Below are 22,131 nucleotides of genomic sequence, written 5' to 3'. Positions count from 1 at the left end.
TTACTTATTACAGGGGTTTCTAGTGATATTTTACTAAAATATCAAACATCTTGATTTACCAAGACAAATACATGCAATCTACAAAACCCAGAATCAAATTCTTCAAAATCTAATTATAAATTCATTAATGAGTCATACACATTAAAAATCTTAACATGCAGAACACCTTGCTTTCATTAATTTAATCTATTTTGTGTTAGGCAAGTAGGCCCAGCCTCGTCTGCACTACTTCTGTTTGTCCCTCAGGCATGTATCTCTTCTAATCCTTTTTAAAATGTCTGGAGGTTTTGGGTACGATAAGCCTATTAGCTTGAATAATATTTAATTAGAAGGTGGTTTAGGTTTTGAAGTATTCTCCAGCATATGAGTGTCAGAGCTGGGTATCAGCAAAATGCGGAAAGTATATAACAATAAAGGAAATGAGTACAGACATCAATAAATCAGGAAGTGGGCTGTCTGTTGGTGGTTCCACTTTCTCAACTTAATTGCCCAAAATGGCAAAATAAATCTTGCCTATGCAAAAGACCTGAGTTCAAAACTGGACTGACCTCTGATATGGTGATATAGCCATTGCTTCCTTAAACCAATTAGGTTCTTTAGCTGGTGGCCACAGCTGGTACTAACTTATTGTCAGGGAACACTAAGAGGTCAGTAACCCACCTTGAACCCAAACGGGCAGTTGAAAACCTTACATCTCAGCAAATCGAACCTCCTAGTCCAGGAAAATCTCATCCAGCTTGATACCACAAGTCACTCACTGAATTTAAAAGATCATATAAGATGGAAAGATCACACATTTAAGTAATTAGGCTATGAAGTGTCTCACATGAATTAGAATTTTTTTAGTATGGAGCTCTACCTCAGACTAAAGCAAATGGAAACTTAGTGAATATAATCACTAAGTTCCAAGCAAGTGGCATTTAGTGTTCCACAAGTATAGTAAAATACAGAGAAAGGCAATTAGTTAAAACTAAAAGAGGTATGTACAAATCAAAATAGAACATCTATAAGTGTGGGTGAGGCAGTGAAAAAGCAGGATATCCAATATCCACAAAGCCAGGGGCAGGACAAAGCAGAACATTGAATAACCAGACAAAAATGCTTAGCGCAGGGTTTCTCAATCCTGGCACTATCAACATTTTACACCAGATAATTCTATGTTGCAAAAGGCTGTCCTATGCAATCAGCAGTATCCTCAGACATTGCCAAATGTTCCATGGGTATCAAAATCACCCCTGGTTAAAAACCAATGACTTAGAGAAAGGAGTTACGCAGTCAACAAAAAAATCCATTCCTCTCTCTCTCTTTTTTTTAATCCCATCCTCTTTTATGCATACTATCAGGAATGAATCAAACTCAGTCTGGGCAACGGATACACAACACTAGTGGTACTTACATTATGTCTCAGCAAGTAATTATATACAACAATTATAAAACAAGGCTTATTGTTAAGCTGCTTATTGGTTTTATTTTAACTTCACAAGACATGGCATAAATATGATTTTGCCCATATTTTATAGAAATGAAAAAAAAGTTGGTTGATAATAATTCCCCAAAATCATATACCTAGTAAAGACTATTATTCAGATTTATCTGAATTCAAAATCTATGAATAAGGATTAGATTATGCTGCCTTATGTTTCTTATATTTTTCCTACTTCAAAAGGAAGCAGTGTTTGAACACGTGAGATATCAGAGGTAAGAGTTGGTGTTAGTCTGTTGTAAAATGTCATAGAGTATTCCCTTTAGGACTCACAGGAAGAATAGTCAGGCTTCTCATGAACTAGTTTTTAAAAATCTATAAATATTATTTTTCACCTACATTAGCAACATGGGAAACTCAGAGACAAACCTGAAGAAAAAATATTTAGTTTTGATTTTTTTGTGTTCACATTAACTCTGGGTTCATCATGTTGTCTGACCATATTTTTTTGTTTGTCTTTATTGCTACAGTATTATTTTATTGTATATACTTTTATATATGTATTTTTGTAAGCAACATCAAAGCCACCCTGGGAATGTGTTCAAAGGAAATGGGTTATTTGTAAATAGCTAAGAAGTTCAACAGCGTGGATTGCCACACAAACCCATGTAAAAATCTAAAGTCAACGTAAATTTAAATAGTCTTCAAAATCTGTTCAAATACATTGAACAGTTTCCTCATTCACAATATAAATACAACCTCCACTATGTTTTTTGGTAGATTTAATCTTGTAACATATTTAATGCACAGAGCTTAGTTCCAGCCACACAGAAGATCCTCAAACATTAAATGACATATCTCCATTAATTTTATAGCTTTAGTGTTTATATACAGATTAAATAAAACATCTATGTTTAGGTTATTTTTTATTTGACTTTGTTTCAGTTGATGGGGATTGTGCTTGTTGTCTGTACAATAGATGTGGTGACAAAAGCTAGAAAGAATTTTGCTTTATTTTCTTTTTCCTTTTCTCAAAGTGAAATGATTATCCTGACTCATTCTTTCAGGCTGCTTCTGTATGATAACTAGTTTATTCACTCAAACATGTGGCTAACCCAATACACAACATCCACCCATGTACTTAACAGAAATAGTACCCGCAGACACATATCAGCCTGACATGGAAAAAAAATGAATGTACATCTGAAAAATGATCTAGTCTGAAATTACTAATCAGTGTGCTCCATCAATAAATAAGTTAACAGACATTTATGGAGCATTTCAAATACGGTGAAAAATTGACCTGAGTGAGAATAGGCTTTTAATAAATACTTATTACAAAACCAAAAATAAACTGTTTGGTTGTTGAAATGGGTAAAGAAGTCTGATGTGTGTACTTGTCTCAAGAAGTTTGTGTAAATTAAGGTTATTATACTATACTGTAAGATAACCAGTGGGGCCCGTAAGATGTGCTCAATAATTGTTACAAACTCTAAAAGTTCTGGGAACTTTGCTTTATAGGTTTTCCAGTTAAAACACTTCCAAGGAGGTGAGTTTTACTTAGATTTAAAACTGGATGCGTATGTAGAATGAGAGAATAGATAATATATGTTCTGATAGGAAGACTAGAATAGGGGCGTCTGGGTGGCTCAGTCGTTAAACGTCTGCCTTCAGCTCAGGTCATGATCCCAGGGTGCTGGGATGAAGCCCACATCAGGCTCCCTGCTCAGCGGGAAGCCTGCTTCTCTCTCTCCTGCTACCCCTGCTTGTGTTCCCTCTCTCGCTGTCTCTCTCTCTGTCAAATAAATAAATAAAATCTTAAGGGGAAAAAAAAAGACAAGAATAAAGGGCAGAGGGAAAAAAAGAAAAACAGAAGAGAACAGAACGTAGAGGACTAATATTCTAGGAAGACAGATAGGAAAAGCATAATCTGGCAACATTTTGCCAGATGAATATGATTGTCTCTTTGGAATAGAGGGAGCAAGTTCAGAGGCAAGAACAGTATAAATTTGTTGCAATTATCCAAACATGAGAGGCTGAACTAACCAAATGGCAGTAGAATAGAAATGACAGATGTATGAGATATTGCACACGATGAATCAACTCTCCTCTTTTCAGTCTCCAAAATAGCCCAGATAGTTAAATATGCTGATAATACAAATTTATGGGAGTGGTAAACACAAGGCAACATAAATGAGAATTTGAAAGGGACTGGAATGTTTTGATAAACAAGCTAGTTGGCAAGCACATTTAAATGACAGCTCCTGTGAAGAAAAATATGTTCGATAATAATTAAGCCCCACCAAGAATTAATGGTTTGATTCATGCAGGAACAGTGCTTGTCTTATAAGCAATAGAACCCATAGTTAACATTTATCATCCACACAAAATAATACTTACCACATTTTAAAATTGATAAAATATTTTCACATACATCAATCCATTTGATATTAAAAGGTCACTGTAAGGAAGACATCATTTATACTTTGATGTACATTTTGTAAGTGCAGTCATCCATTGCTTTCATTGTGTGGCCACCCCATTGCACGGGTATGCATTTGAGGCTGTGCGGAAGGGATATTGCTAAGTAGAAATATATTTGCATTTATATTCTTAAGAAGGTATATTAGTTATGGTGCTGGCAGGAAAAAGATGTCATTGTGGTGAATTTACAATTTAAAAAGGTAGGGACACCTGGGTGGCTCCATCAGTTAAGCGTCTGCCTTCGGCTCAGGTCATGATCTCAGGGTCCTGGGATCAAGCCCCGTGTCAGATTTCCTGCTCAGCGGAGAATCTCCTTCTCCCTCTCCCTCTGCCCCTCTCTCCACTCATGCGTGCTTTCTTTCTCTCAAATAAATAAAATTTAAAAAAAATTTAAAATGTGAACATTAACCAATGGCTAATAAAATCAAAAGGAGCATTTGACTCAAAGGCAGGAGGAAGGGGATGTTACATGAATCCCACAGAAGCTGTGTCCTTTAGTAGAGAAATGCAGTGAACCTCTGGAAACCTGGAAGGGTTTAAGCTAGGAAATAAACAAGTCATTCTTACCCATCTCCTATACTTTGATCTCTTGCTGCCTGTTAATGGCTAAACCCAACCATAAGCCAAAGGCAAGGGACCCAGTCTGTGTGAGTCAGCCTCCGAGGACAAGGGAAGGGTAGAGCCACATGGCAAGTGACTCTGGAAGGTAAAAAGAAAATGTAGAGCAAAGAATTAATGGTGTGTTTTTTCAGACAAAAAGTCCAAATAACTGGAGTAAATTATAGGAGATTATATGTATCTTCTCCACCTAAAACTTTTTTCCAGGCAAACAACCAAAAACAGTTTCACCTGCAGAAGATCGCTCTGATTCACTTCATGTTTGTCAAGTGAAAATGTCTCTGCCTAACTTAATTGGACCAGATGAGTTACCTTTGAAATATATACGGGGCTGGGCATGAGCAAAACTGACCATTTCTTAAGTGACTACATGCTCAACATACCCCAAACAGATCTTTAGTAAACATTCTGTGTTTAAATAGAAGGTAATTTCTTTAAGCTCTGGATAAATCCTGTGTAAAACTGGGTAATTTTCCTGACTTCAAGAGTCTTTTTTAATAGTATTGTACAAATTGGGATGCTGTTTCCCCTCCCCTTATATATGTGCAGCAGAGTCCAATTTCCAGAGATGATTTAGGTATGATTCATCCTTTTACCATTTATGAAGTTAATTAAAACATAGGACTTTAATAGAGTAGTTAAGTTGATCAAGTTATTCCTATAGCTATTTCATAAATAGTTTAAATTGAATATTCAAAATGTCAAGACCATGTTAAGATTCTCTAGTGATTCTTCGACAAGGTGGCAGACACTATTAGCACTCATAAAGCACAGAGTTGGCCTCCCCTTTGGTACTGATCACACTGAATTTGGATCTATCGTGTGACTGGCTTTGGCCATTTGATCATGAGGATATTGATGTGTGTGATCTGCCAGGCTCCATCAAAAACCTGGTGAATACTAATGTCCATCACCAAGAAGACTATATAGTATGAGATGGTGGAGACGACAACAGCTCTAGCACCTGTTTGATTAGAATGAGCAGAGCCCTCCCTCCGTTAACCAGCATTAGACACGTAGAAAGAGTGAGAATTAAGACCCAGAGATTTGGAAGATCGTTTGTACTGCAGTATAAATTAACCAATTGTCTTAATTGGACTGCTATAACTAAATACCATAAACTAGGTGTTTACAGACAACAGAAATGTACTTCCCACAGTTCTAAAGGATGGAAGTCTGAGATCAGAGTGCCAACATTGCTGAGTTCTGGTAAGAGTCCTTTCTGGGGCTGTGGACTGTCTACTTCTCATAGTATCCTCCTCATGGCAGAAAAAGAGCCAGTTAGCTCTTTGACTTTTTCTTCTAGGGGCCCTAATTGCATTCATGAGGGCTCTACCTCATGACCTAATTATCTTCCAAAAGCTCCACCCCCAAATATCATCACACTGAGATTTGGGTTTCAACATATGAATTTGGGAGAGGGGGGAGGGGCACAAACTTTCAGTCTGTAACTGCAATTTTGCATGATACATTCTCTATCAGTAGAAGATTGTAATTCTTAATATTGCATATGAATCCCTTAATAATTTACTCATTTCCTACTTCTTGTAATCCACCAGAAGAAGATTACTCTTCATATATACAGAACTACTCTAAGTCCACCCTTCATGCTATGTTTAAGTCTCCTAGCATGTTTACATTCATGCACGATCCTTCTACTGAAGTGCATTTCTTACCATGCCTTGATTTGCTGAGTCTTAGTGGTCCCACTAGATCACCTTATTCACACAAAAGCAGTGCTGTCCTAGAGCCAGTCCGTAGCAGTCCATGAGAGCCAAGTGTGAAATTTTCAGCAACTTTGCAATCCAGTTTTTAAACAGCTTAAGAATTAATTATATAACGTATAAATAAGTTGCATTAAAAATAAAATACATACTCAAAACTCTCCTTTTTTTCCTAATTTTACTATTTTCCATGTCTTCAGGTTGTGTCCATTTTATATGTATGTTGAAAATAATTATATGCTAAATTACTGTGCAGCTCTTCCCGACTCCCAGTTCAATAACATCAGTTTGGCAGTTTGAAATTAGTCATGGTGGGAATATTCACACCACAGATATCAAACAAATACTACAGAACAGGCATAAATCATAATGTATTGTCTAGGCTTAGGGAAGTGTTGGAGAAAATGTTAATAGAGTACATTAAACTTAAAAGTCTTCAGTTATTACAATGCAAAAACACCAAAAATGTTGGAGACATATTGTCCCAGTATTCAAAAATCGATTATCCACTTTAGCAAAATAGTTATTCACGTCCTGACGAACAAGCACAGTTCTGACATATATTTTCATTGTTTTACTTTTATCCTTCTTGTTAACATAAAGAGAAGTATAAACCAATATTCATAGCAGAAGTACACACTGACAGCCCATTGTTAAATATTAACCAGCACACCACTGCACAAAAGTTGCCCCATTCAGGAAGTTTTTCTTTATAATCTTCTTTTGAGAATTTCTTCATGATAACCTAACTGTTGTTGACTGAATGTTTGTGTTGCCCAAAAATTCATGTGTTGAAGTCCTAACCTCCAAAATGACTATTTAGAGATAGGGTCTGTGAGGACGTGATGCAAGTTAAATGAAATTGTAAGGACGGGGCCCTAAACTAGTGCCCTTATAAGAAAAGGAAGGGGGCATCTGGGGTGGCTCACTCAGTTAAGTGTCGACTCTTGATTTTGGCTCAGGTCATGATCTCAGGGTTGTGGGATCGAGCCCCACATCGGGCTCCACACTGGGACTCTTTCTCTCCCTCTCCCACCATCCTTCCTCTCCCCCTCTCACTCTCTTTAAAAAAAAAAAAAAAAAAGAGGAAACACCAGAACCCTCTCTCTCTACCATGTGAGGACACAGTGAAAAAGCAGCTGTCTATAAGCCAGAAGAGAGGTCTTGCTGGGAACCTAACTGCCCAGCACCTTGATTTTGGACTTCCCAGGCTGTACAATTGTGACAAATAAGTATCTGTCATTTAAGCCACCCGGTCAATGGTATTTTGTTATGGCGGCCTGACCAGACTAAGATACTAACCCAATCTGAGCAAATGGACTTTCTAACTGCTCTTATTGGTCCCATGCATAATATTACCAGAGAACCTATTATACTCCAGTATAAATGTTTCTATTAGTCACAGTCAGTTCAAATAGTTGCTGTTTAGTTACTGTGTCGGAAGTTCTTTCTAGATGCTAGAGAAGCAGCTTTAAACAAGTAAAAAAGTTCTCTGCTCTGAATGGAGATTATACTCAAGTGTAGGGAGACAAAATAAATGAATGAGATCAATAAAAATAAGATCGCTTATGGGAGTGATAAGAAAATAAAGCAAAATTCGGCAATGCTAAGGAAAGTGATTGTGAAGAGAGGGAAATTTATGTATCAGGTGGTGACGATTTGTTCTTCGAAATGAACACCATGGTTTACTCTCTGGATTCCCAACTTTCTGTTTTCAGGAATGAAACATTCCTTCGTTTGGCTTTTGAGAATGTTAGAAACTGCCTTTTCACAGCTGGGTCTCCCTTGAAACATGAACCTTAGCTGAAGTGAATTGCCTCCATATAGGAAAACTCCCTTCCTTGCAGGCAGCATACCTCCAATGACCTGACAGAAAACGGTTGAAAGGGCCTGGCCTCCTTGTTTCCGTTTAGGCAATTCTGCATGGTTATCCCAGCTCCAGAGCTGTGAGATTGGCCGAGGCTTATGTATCACTGCATCAGCAACCAACTTTTTCCTGTATGACTGCATCAGCAGCTGATTTCTTCTTCTGCCCAATCTTGCTTCCTTAATTCTCCACAGCTGTTAATCCTGAAAATATTTCTCACCAATATTCCTACATGCAAATATCTCTGTGTCAGAGTCTGTTTCATGGGTAATGCAACTAGCAGTAGTTAAAAACAGAAGTGATCCAAATAAGCAGGTGCTAGAATGGAATATTTGACCTTGATTAATCACTGACCAGGTGGCAAACAGGTTCCTTTCACTGGCGGTAGGTGGACCATGGACAGCTCTTGGCATGGAGTGGTGTTGATATGTACAATTATTGAAACTTCCATTGTGTTGAAGTAAGATTGTACACCAGTGGAGGAAAACTCACTAGCTGGGTGAAGTAGCAGGTATCTTGAAATATAGGGAAAATTGTCATCATGAGGACAATAGAATTGGATGGCTGTTACAGAGGACAATTGACAAAGTAAAGAGGGATAATGAAAGACTCAGGGTGACTGATCGGTAATTAAATACTAAGTGTGAATATTATGAGAAGTCCTGGCAGCGTATCAGTAGACTCTCAGGAAGTCAGAGCTCAGAGAAAGCTGAGCATCAGGCTTGTTACATTAGAAAACACCTGAGTTAACAAATCATAAAGCTCCTGAGAAGGCTGAATTTTCAATCTCGATATATCTGCTATAAAAAGTCAAGGCACTAACTCGAAAGGAATAGGGGACTAAGAGAATGAATGAAAACTTACTTTGAAGCAATTCAAAATCACACATTTCAAAGATTTATCTGGCCTCCTCCATCTGCAGAAGTGCCCCAATCCTACGGGTTAACTGCTAAAAGAGTTTACCTTATATGAAGAGGTTGCCTTCTATGACGACACATCCTTGCTTAGAGTCTGCCCCTACTTCCCATCCTGACCGCCAGAATAAAACTAGGAGGAAGATACAACATAACCCTGAGTATGCGGAGAGAAAAGGGATTACTTGGCAAAATGGGAGCTGTAACAAGTCACCATTCGTCAGAAGAAAGTGAGAGAATATGGTCGCAATTAGATTCTGAGAACTCTGAATCAAGGGGAACAAAACATAAATATAGATAGGGAAACAGTTATCACATTAGGAGTACTCTCCCAGGATACAGTACTTAACACTTTGGCTAGTACTCTCAGGCACAGTGCTAACTCATTACTAGGATTGGTCTTAGAAATTTAGAGAAAGCAAATGAAGTAGGAATTCCATAACTGCTATGGCAGATATTAGAAGTGTGATTAAAAATCTTGGAGATACTGTTTAAAGGGCACAAGCTTGAACGGGAAGATGAATAAGTTCTGGAAATCAAATGCACACCATAGTGATCACAGTCAACAATGTTATATGTAAACAAGAAAAATACAATTCAATACAATACAATACTTGGAGAAATGAGAATGCAGAAGTGAGATACGGTGCAAAGCCAACAAATTGTTTCATGGAAAAGCCCCAAAAGATACTCCATTTACCAAAGTAATAAAAAATGCAATAGTGGGTGAGGCGAGAGTATCACTGAGAAGCTCAGAGGTTTCTATCTTCTATAGATTAGGGCTGAGAATGGAAATTATTGATACACAACTCTGTTCTATGGTAGCAATGAGAATGATAGTGTCCTCGTATCTCAGAGGCTAGATGGCAGCACTTAACCATCAGAAAAAGGTAAGCATAATTATCAAGATGAGAAAGGAACGAGGGAAGGGAAAGAGGTGACCCACAGACAACTTGGAGATGGTTAACAGAATACAATGTCTGCTGGGGCAAAAATGATGGTCCCAGTAAACAAAAAAAAAAAAAAGGATTCTTCAGGGACCACGGGTGGTGCAGTCAGTTAAGCAACTGACCGTTGGTTTTGGCTCAGGTAGTGATTTCAGGGTTATGAGATCAAGCCCTGAGTCTGGCTCCATGCTCAGAGAGGAGTCTGCTGGAGATTCTCTTTCCCTCTCCCTACCCCTCCCACTCATTCTCCCTCTCACTCTAGCTCTCAAATAAACAATTTTTTTTTTTAAAAAAGATTGCTCAACCTGCCGAATTTTTAACAAAATAAAGTGTAAAACAATGGGAAGATGAGGAGGCTGAAAATAACCACTCCAGTTAAAAGCCATGTTCGTCACCCAGTATTTCAACCATATTGTAGACTTGGAACACACTAACTGAAAGAGAGGCCAGTCCCTTAGAGGGAAGAAAAAACCTGCAACTCTATGTGAAAGTGTATATGGCCATAGTCCTTCCTGATAGGATCCTATAGTTAATTATTTATGTAACCAGCACTAGTAAAAGAGCAATGTACAAAACTTTCAAAAACTGGGGCGCCTGGGTGGCACAGTGGTTAAGTGTCTGCCTTCGGCTCAGGGCGTGATCCCGACGTTATGGGATCAAGCCCCACATCAGGCTCTTCCTCTATGAGCCTGCTTCTTCCTCTCCCACTCCCCCTGCTTGTGCTCCCTCTCTCGCTGGCTGTCTCTATCTCTGTCAAATAAATAAATAAAATCTTAAAAAAAAAAAAAACTTTCAAAAATTGTTCAGTTTTCAAAGTGCCCAGTTTACATTGATAACCAGAGATCCCACTGTTAAAATATAGCTAATGGGAATTCAAGTAATAAATAGTGACTTGGAACAGGTTTGGCTCACAGTGGGTGCATAGGGTGCAAGGTTTTACAGCTATTTCCATTTTACACACACACACACACACACACACACACACACACAATGCATAATTTTCATGGATATTGGTAGTAGTTGGAAGAAAGCCCCTATTGGTTCCTTGGCTAGTGGGGTGAAATCTCTAGTAGTGAAGAGGGGCAAGTAGAAGCATCAATAATTGCTGCTTCCTATGAAAAATATTATATCAAAAGTAATGTGGTATTGTAGAACAGGAATAAATGTCAGAGATTAAAGATATTCTTTTAAGATTTTGTTTATTTATTAGAGAGAGAGAGCACAAGCAGGGGGGAGGGCAGAGGCAGAGAGAGAAGCAGACTCCCCTCTGAGCAGGAAGCCCAACACGGAGATGGATCCCCCTGGGATCATGACCCGAGCCGAGCCAGAGACAGACGCTTAACCAACCGAGCCACCCAGGAGCCCAGAGATTAAAAATATTCTTAAAGACATAAGTGACACTGGTTATATTCCCCATTAAATCTTACTTTTAATTTGCCAGTCTGGCCCTTACAAAAAACATTCTGGAGAATAAAAGTAGATGAATATCAACTCAAGGAAATCATAGATCCAATTACAGCCTCTATTCCAATATCGTTATTTGCTAAAGTAGGTTGGCAATACCTCAGCTATATGTTAGGTGGATGGACGCTGGTCTGGGAGCAGCAGCTTTTCTCCCCATACCAAGATAAAACTAGGGCTTCAAAGATTAAATTCATGCGGAATATAGAACACTGTAAATTTATGTTAACTCTCATGCCCACTGTCCTAAAAAAGTAAGAGATCTGGATCAACCGTACGTGACAGAATATCACATTGTTTCACTGTAGTGTAGCGATCAGGTTAATTGATCAAACCAGAAAGTAGCAAGCATGTTGGGGCAGAGGTCATGAGATAAAACTTACTGTTTTAGGTGCCATGGAGCATGCCTGGACCAATTATTGCACTTAGCTCAATCTACCACAGAGAAGGAAACAGTGCTTAAGTAAAGATATCAGTATTTTCTTACTAATATTTCAGGGTGCATCTCTTTATATTTTGAAGAGAATGGATTGTAACATATAACAATGGAAACTTAGAGATCAATTATTACATAATTCTATTTTAGAAATACTGGGAAGATGTCTTGGATGGCAACAATGGAAATGCAGAGAATTGGAAAATGTGTTTTAGAGGCTTAACTGAAAGGCTTTCTATTTTATCTGATATAGGAGATCAGATAAATAAGAGATCAAGGATGCTATACAAATTCTTAAATTACTGTATTCTGTTGATATAGGTGATACCTAATAAAACACAGAAAACTTTTGAAGAAATATTTAGAGCATGTTCAATTTAATTTACTTAAGGAACATCCAAGCGGAAATAATACTGAGGAATTAAATTGCTAAATATGAATTGAGTATACATACATATGATGTGGAATCCATGTGGAATCCTAAACACATATTTAGTACCGAAATACAGGAGCCTGAAAGAGCTCACTTTACTTAGGGAAAGGAGAGAGTTCAAGAATGATTTTTTTGCAACAAAGTTTGGTAAAAAGAATAGAATGAGGAAAGGATTCTAAGAAAAGACAGCCAATTAGAAAACAATGCAGGGTTTAAGACAGATAATATGTTTAAAGATAAATGGAGTAATAAGCTATATTGTTTAGTCGACAGGTATACCTGAACAAAATATGAACAAAAACCTGATCATGGGATTTGACATTGAGAATTTCACTTTCAAGTTCAGTTCAGTGGTGGGGAGAAAAAGCCAGATTATAAACATTTAGAGAATAGTCATTGACTGAAGTCAAGTTAAAGATGGCAATGACAATTCTTTGGAAGCAATTCAATATAAAAGGGGTAGAATGATGAGACTGGAGCTATTGATGTGGGAGATTGTATAAATGTCAGGTTAAGAAAAGCTCTTTAATTCTGCTTCTTTTCAAATGTGGAGAACCAGCACCTGTTTATATGCTGTTTGAAATAATTCAGTAAATAAAGGCAAAGAAAGAAAGAGATAGAGAATAATTATAAGAAAGAAAGAGATAGAGAATAATTATAAGAAAGAAAGAGATAGAGAATAATTATAAGAACCATGTCCTGTCAACAGTTAAACGGGATGGGATCCAGAGAAAAAGAATGGAAGTATCTCAACTCCTATTATAATATTAACAGGAAACAAATCAACTGCAAGTTAATGTCCCTCTCTCTGGTTATACTTTCCATAATGAATCCTTTTCCTATAGTATTATGTAGATATAGTTCAGTTTTATATTCTCTGTCTTAAAACCCACACTGAAGGAATTTAAACACTTGGTCTACTTTCATGGGTTCTATTTGTTTATAGTTCCTCTGAACAAACAATAATTTCCACCTACATACTGCATTAAGACACTTCATGTCGCCAATAAAACTATTTTTTATTCTCAAAAATGTGTAAGGTTTTTTTCCTACTTTCATTTTTCTTTCAATTTATTGCAGTGTTTTATTTCTTCCAATTGTTCCTCCAGATATTTGAATATTTATTTTGCTTGCTTGCACCATATTCTATTTCCCAGTCTTCCTCTGTCCCCATATATAATAGAGTCACTACAGAAAACTGTCCCATACAAGTGATTTGTAATGATCCTGACCTTCACATTCATGCACTATTTTCTAGAATCTCACTGTAGGAAGCCTTTCACTTGCCATTCAATTTTGTACAAGACATACTGATGTCAAAGAATAATTTTTCTAAAAAGTTAGACTGTCAGATTTGTGGAACTTTCAATCTTAGGAAAGAATGGATAGACAACCATTTGATAAAGTAGGTTAGTCTAAAATGTAATCTTGGAGATTTATACTACAAGGATAATACAATATATGAAGACTCTGGATTTCCTTATATGCTCTTTTGGTGATATAACCGTTCCAGCATTCAAACCTGGTAAACTCTCCAAAAGCCTACTGACTTTATCTTGTTCACAGTAAAAACTGTTTCTTCCTCTCAGCACATTGCTAGTCATTACTTAAATAAATTAGTAAAAAGCTAACTTTGAAAGCAAATAAAAAATACAGGGTTTCTTCCCTGATAATTTTTTTCTAGAAATCAAGGATTTAAACAGTATATTACACATTTTTATGAAATTTACTGCATGTCATGACTATTCAAAAACTTTAACTGAAATGCAGTTGATTTACTTAAATAATTTGATAATATTGTTTAAATATTGTCTGTAGCCTTTATAATTTTATTTGTACATTTATAGTCATCCAACAAAAATACTAATTTCACAGTGAAATTTTGAAATTTCAAAAGGATCTATAATTCTAAATATATTTGAGGTAGTCAGAAAGCTACATTTTCTGACGAAATTATTCAATTCCAGACAATCAAAATGATTCTGGTTATAATGATTACATTACCACTAAGTCCAGGAGCAAATATCAATATCAATACTGGACAGTGAATGATTATATAATTCTAAATGTAACTGGTGTTGGTGCGAATGTGTGTGTGTATGTATCTTCGTCGGCATCTCATACACTAGGAAAACCACATTACCTGCCGTCCATGTATGATAAAGAAACTCTGCTCAGTGATCCCTTTGAGAACAGTTCTCTCACAATTCTTTTAGGAGCTTTTCTACAATACTAGGGGGAAAAACGAGCTGCTGGTATAATACAAATCATGGAAATTTTTAAAGGTGAGGTTTCCTAGAATTAAATCATAGCTAAAACGCATCAGATAGTATAACACAGGAGAAAAAAAGCAATATTTAATATCTAATATTCTTGGTATGGTAAAAATGACAGGTTTCTATCTTCTTTCCTCACCATAATATTAAAAATGTATTACTCCTTAAAATTATATATGTTTTTAAAAAATTTTTTATTAAATTGTTATGTTTGGTGGATTTGATTTCAATTTAATAATTTACTGACCATTTAGTCTGAAGTTACACAACTGCGAAAATAAAGATGTTTCTAACATTTTCTTCTACAACTTTCAATAAAGTAGAATTCCAATTGATATGAGAGATAATTAAAACAAACACTATAATACTAAATTCTGTGGAAAAAATCTTTACTAGGTTAAAATAAGAAGGAATTAGGTGTCTTAAATGCTTCAAATTTTAACAAAACATAATAATCTGACTCATGTATATGCAAGGGCTATTTTTGCAATCCAGTTTTCTCTTGAAATTGATATATACTTCCATTAATTTTGCTGAAATGGTCAAGGGTAACTTCTACAAATAAATCATTTTAAAAAGTAATTAATTAATGTAACAAATATTTATTACCATATCCCAGTATGAAATCATCTCTGAATAGGAACAATTTAATTCAGTGTAAAATCTCTTCTTCTTTACTTTCATCTTTTTTCTCCCTGTCTCTTCCTTTCTCCCCCCTTCCCACTTCTTTCTCTCTCATTCTTTCTCTTCTTTTCTGTTCCCTTTTTTTGTAAGAGAGAGGTTAGAATTCTTGACAGCAAAGAGGATAGGCAGCAAAGTCAAAAATGTATGGAATATGAAGAGAAAATATTGATATTCAGATAAATCCTAAACAGTATTGTAAGCTAAGTCAGAATTAATTAGAAGGTGACTAGGACATAGAAGTGAGGAAGCAGGGCAAAATCAAATAATTTCATGAACTAGCATTGATGGGAGTATAGTTTGCATTGGCAGAAGGGTCATGTTGAAATGAGGGTACAGATTACAACAAATCCTTGTTCCAGTATAAGGAATTTTGCTTTTAATATGAAAAGAACATGGGAGGGGCACCTGTGGGGCTCAGTCGGTTAAGCCTCTGACTTCGGCTCAGATCATGTTCTCATGGGTTGTGGGATAGAGCCCCACATCGGGCTCCCTGCTCAGTGGGGAATCTGCTTGTCTCTCTCCCTCCCTCTCTGTCCCTCACCTCGCTCATGCTCTCTCTCTCTCTCTAATAAATAAATATTTTTTTTTAAAAAAGTAAAGAACATGGGAAAAGCATAGGATTGTAAGAAGGAAAATTGCAGAATTATAATTGTTTTTTAAGAGAATCTTTTGCTCTATTATTTGGTAAATTGCAAAGTGCCTATAATTGTAAAGTTCTCTATAAATTGTTATAAAAATAGAAACAAATTTTGGAGACTAAAATATTTCAAAGTAACAAAACAAGCAAATATGGATCAAAATATAAATTTAAAACAGGCACAAATATATACACACTTAGGTGTATACATATATACATTACTGTATTTCCTTTGTAGGGAAATAAAATTATTTTCCCTCTACTAAGTAAATTCTTTCAATTTTTAATTTTTTTAAAAAAAGAGTATTTACTTTATTACCTTCATTTAAGATAACATGTATACAATTCCAAAATCTATTTGTCCAATACAGACCTTTCTACCAAGAAACGATTTTCCAGCCACATAAAGGCATTTTAACCTGCTTTTCTCATATTTCAAATACAATTTGTTCCAAACAGGATTCTCGTTCATGACATCCACAAAAACTGTCTATTTCGAACAATTTCTTACATTCCCCACTACTATCTTCCCAGTCGACAAGCAATAAGTCTTACAATCTTCAAATTTTCTTTTTTTCTTTGTTTGCTGTAAGTTCAGTCAAGAAATCCTATTGAATCTATATCCTTAATGGAATTGAATTGTTTCTTTTGTTCATTCACCTTGGTGAATTAGAACAGATTTATGTTGTCAATATACTGTTTTCTATAGCTTCTATAATTATTGATGGAATTGGGTTAAACTTGGTATTTTCAGTTCTACCACTTCTTCACTCTATCCTCCATGTTACTGTCAATCCAGTATCCAAAACACAAACCACCATACCTACCTCCTATTTACATCCTTTCAGTTCTCTATTGTTCTCAGAAATAAGATTTCTCAGAGTGTTCTCTGAAGTTTATTATCGTCTTGAGCTCTCTTAACTCTTTTGCTTCATATTATCACTATTCTTCCCATACCTGTGGTTTGGTAATATTAAGCTAATTGAAATTTATCTAATTTGGTAATTGTTTTGGCTTCATTTCTTAGCTTATGTTCTTCCTTTGACCAAAAATCTCCCTTTATTTTCTTCTTATTCCATTTAGCTAAAAGGTACTTATCTTCTAAGGTTCAATTATAAATATATTTCCCTCCCACAATACTTTCAGAACCACTTCAGGTTAAGTTTATTTTCTATGTGCTCCAATAGAACTTTAGAGCTACAAGTGGAGCTGTTCAGTATCTTACTAAATAAATCACAATGCAATTTTAAGCACCCTTAGGCCATTTTTTTCTTATCATTTATTAATATTTTGTAGACTTCTATCACTTCCATCCTTTGAAGTCTATTCTGAATCAATTATAAGGGCACAAATATCACCCTTTAAAGTACCTTCAAAATATTTCTTTTAAAATCCGTAAGACAAACACAAGTCAGTCTTTATGCCTGCCCACAACCCTGTTCTCACGTGTTCTGACATCTTCAGAAAGCGTTTCCTGAAAAAGAAAGCTGAAGCAGTGTTTAATAAGAAAAGAAGGAAAATGCAAGGTTATAAAAGATGAAAACTGCCTGCAGTTAGAAATAACTTCTCTAGTCTTTGTAGTCTGTTGGGCACATAGACAATCTCTAATTTATATTGTTGTATTTTTTGAAAGTGTATCCTTTTTCCTGGAAGACATGCATTCTTTGATAGACTTCCTACTACTAACCACAGATTAATCTATATAAAATATCCTTATGTACCTCTGAAGTCCCCTGAAAAACCCTAGATTGTATATAAAGTTTATATCTGCACGATCTTAGTAAACTTAGGCCGTTCAAATTTAAGCATTAAATGATGAAGCACATCATAAAATGAGACATAAGAAGTGAAACTCATTATTTTGGATATCATGCTCTATTTAAAATAATTTGGTTCAAAATTCTACTAAATCAGAATAAAGGCTCATTGAATTTTAGCCAATAACCAAATAGTACCTAAATAATTTTTAATTGAAATATAATTGAAATATAACATGTATAAGTTTAAGACATACACCATGATCTGATACATTTATATGCTGTAATGTAATTACCACCACAGCATTAGCTAACATCTCTATCACACTACATAATCATTTCTTTGTTGTGGGGAGAACAATGAAGATCTAGTCTCTCAGCAACTTTGAAGTTTATAATATGGTATTGTTGCCTATAATCACTATGCTGTGCATTAGATCTCATAACTTATTTATATCTACTAGTTGCTGGTCTATATTCTTAAACAACATATCCCCCATTCCTCTACCCCTCAACCCCTGGTAGCCACTTTTTCTACTCTCTGTTTCCACGAGTGTGGCTTTTTTTAGATTCCACATATATGTGATATCAGAATTTTTTGAAATGAAAGTTAACATGCATTTTTTTCTCCCTGGAGAGAATGACTTAATAAGTGATATACCATATCATTTCAGTTGTAAGATTAATTTAATTTTAGTTACATATTATATTAGCAGACTGGACATTTAGTGGCCTGAGATCCCTTCAACAACCTGTTACTTAGAGAGACTTGCATTTCAATCTTAAGACCATAGCAGTGTTTTATGGATATTCCATGCTGAATCACAGTGAGCCTATGAGAGCAAACAGAGAATTTATTACAGTATAGCTGTGGCCAGTCAATAAATCTAGACTATTTCTCTAATAGACTTTTGAAGGACCAACTACATTGGGCAGTGTCTTCATATCTCATACATTTCCTGGTTGACAATATGCAATTTCTAAATTGCAATCAGCTTACATAAAATATTCTTTTTTTTTTTTTAAAGATTTTATTTATTTATTCGACAGAGATAGAGACAGCCAGCGAGAGAGGGAACACAAGCAGGGGGAGTGGGAGAGAAAGAAGCAGGCTCATAGCGGAGGAGCCTGATGTGGGGCTCGATCCTGTAACGCCGGGATCACGCCCTGAGCCGAAGGCAGACGCTCAACCGCTGTGCCACCCAGGCGCCCCATACATAAAATATTCTTATATCTAACCCTCGAGGTGCAAATGAAGAGACCTAAGATATGAGATATATTAGGTATATATGACCTAAGAGAATTTGATCCTTTTAGAATATCCAAATGTTAAAATGAGTTAGTGCATAATATGACAGATTTTTTTTTTTGCACATAAGTCACTTTTTTGGCAGTAACATAATGAAGCACATTGATTAGTGTCATTTTTTGCGATAATATGTGAATTTCATATCAGATTTATTGTTCACACTTCTGTGAAAGTGATTAAATAAATGACAATTATTAAAATAAAACCTACATCTTCATATAACTTTATTACATTTCTATTTGTTTAGTGTCTTTTAAAAATATAAAATGGCATAAATGACAGGCTCAGGAAATAAGATCTAATCTTTTATAGTACCACAAAAGATAATCAATGAATTAAAATATTAAATATCAGGAATGGTTATGTATCATATATTGACATTAATAAATAATTCTGCTTTACCATTTGACACTTTGGAAACCACATTATGTCAGTAAGAAAATCTCAGGTTGAATACACACACTGATTGAATTAAATATATACAATTATTCTGCAGTACTAATCAGTTAGAATGTTATTATTTTTGTATAAGAATAAATCATTGAACCTAAAATATATAAACACCAATACTGAGTGTGTAATCAATAATTTTGTTTTACAGTTTTAAATAAAATCCTCCTAAGGCATAAAGAGTGGGAAATGAAATATATAAGGTAAGATATGAAAAATACCAAATGAAACATTTTAAAATAGTTGATACAAGATTTAATAGACCTTTACAGGATCCTGCCATGGAGAATACAGCAACCTCCATATTCTCAGCATTGCCTTAGTAGATGGAGTCAAGTATTTGAACAACCTTTTGTGATATCATTGGACCTCTGTGCTCTCACCATTTTGTACATGAATCTAAACTTAATTCTTTAGACTAAATACATTCCCACAATTTCATTATTTATTAACAGAAGAGGGTAAATACATCTGTGAAAAAGTGTTTCAAATAAGCATTTTAGCTTTCATTCACACTTTGACTATGGAGCAATAGAGCTGAGGTTCGATTTTGTTTCCCTATTCACATCTATGAAATCTCAGCAAGTTACTTAACCATCCTGTGCCTCAGTTTCCTCAGATGTAACAGAATAATTATACCTGATGTAGATTTTTATGAAGATACAATGATTTATTACCTAGAAAATTTTCTAAACAGTTTGTAAATCTTAATATGTGCATGAATATGTCAGTGCTTCCATTCCCTTTGCTGAGGATAATTCGGTCCAGTCTCAAACATTTAGATCATGAATTCTTAACTTGAGGTCTATGGAGTTTGTTGGTAGACTTCAGGGGTTCTGTGAATTTGGCTTAGAAAAAAGTACATTTTTGAAATCAGATGCTTTTATTTGACCTTATACTTTTACATATATCTAAAAAATACCATTTATAGTCATCATTATTGCAAAATCAGAGTAGTTATTTTGAACAGGAAAATAGCAGTGATTGTCATTTTGCTGTCTACAGATGCTTGTGCACTAAAACTGGCCATCTATTCAGTTACTTTGAGCCTAGCAGTCATTTGGTCACAGAACACTTAGATTCTGAGTTCTCTATTGCTGACCTAAACAAAGAAGTTGCTTTGCAGCATTGCCCATTGACAATCATTTGTCAATAGTATGTAGAAGGAAAGTAATCAATGACCAGCCTGGAGTTTAATGTTAAGCAATTACAGTCAACACTGATCTGTCTTAAAACATTGAAAGTTTTATTTATTGTTAATTGAGAAACATATATAATATCATAATTTATAAAATATGTAACTAGCTCAATATATTTGCCTTCCTTTGTAATACTATGCATTTGTATTTTATTTAAGCGTTTAAAAATTTTGACAAGTAGTCAATTGACATCAGATTTCCAGAGTGGTCCATCACACACACACACACACACACACACACACACACACACACAGTACTTTCAAAATACAATTCTTAGTGGCTGTTTTGTCCTTATTGCTTCTAGTGAATTGTAAGACTCCACATTCTTTATCTCAACATGCCTTAAAAAACAAAATAAAACAAAACAAAAACTAAAGAAACAAACAAAAAAACACACCTGTGGCATTCAGCACCAGTGGGTACTCAGTAGACATTTATTAGCCAAATCAAAGCATGAACTTTAAAGGGGAGAAGCAAAGACAAAGGAAAATAATAAAAATGACAATAAAAAACTTACACTCCTCATTAGATGTTTAGAAATTTGAGTATTTTTTGTTAACTCATTTAGATTACGTTAACTATTCCAAGTTTTCTTTTAATCTTTGTTTTTGCCTTTTGAATCTATAACACCTTAGAGAAACATTTCAGAAATACAGGCCAGGCCTCTAAATACTCATTTCTTAATAATAGCATTTCCTTTCTCAAAGAAAATAAAGTATGTTTTGTTCACTGCATAAAAATTCATAACAAAAATTATTATTTTATAAAATGAGTTATTCTATTCCTAGATGCCATTTATTTTCTAAATTGGCCTACCTTTCTTTCTAGGACTTCTTTCTAATGCACTTAATGTAAATAACATATTAGCCTTTTTGTTCTAGAAGTAATTTCAAAATTGCTCCATAAGAAGCAAATGGTTTTTTTTTTTTTCTTTTTTCTTTTAAGGATACTGAATAAGAGGTTAAGTAGGTCACAAAGGTCATACAATCTCACAAACCCTGATGTTAAGTCTTAGAAACCCAATCTTTCTGGCATAAGTAGCAAATTTTTCTAATAAAAGTATTACTTGTTGATTTATTTGCTTTGAACTGGTCACTGTTGAGCACTTTAAAATAAATTATTTAAATTAAGCCTGGCAAAGCAAAAACAAAAACACCTATGCTTTATTATTTCTTAAACTTTCATATTAAGAAACTAAGGAATTGGTAATTTTAGAAAATTGCTCTGGTTTATAAAGTTTACAGAGTCCATAACAGAGTCTGATTTGGATACTGTTAGTTTGGTCTTTCACAGGCATGTTCTTGACCATTAAGCTGGATTGTCTCCTCAGGAGACAGTCTTGATTGAGAGTCTGACACATGCCAGGCTTTGCTATATCCTTTATAAAAACATGTTCTCCATTTATTTTTTTCAAAAAAATATTGGCATAGTACTTTTTTTTTTTTTTAAGATTTTATTTATTTATTTGACAGAGAGACAGCCAGCGAGAGAGGGAACACAAGCAGGGGGAGT

Source organism: Ursus arctos, unplaced genomic scaffold (genome assembly GCF_023065955.2).
Source record: "Ursus arctos isolate Adak ecotype North America unplaced genomic scaffold, UrsArc2.0 scaffold_15, whole genome shotgun sequence".
In the NCBI taxonomy this organism is placed as follows: domain Eukaryota; kingdom Metazoa; phylum Chordata; class Mammalia; order Carnivora; family Ursidae; genus Ursus; species Ursus arctos.
Note: the sequence above shows the minus strand (reverse complement) of the source record.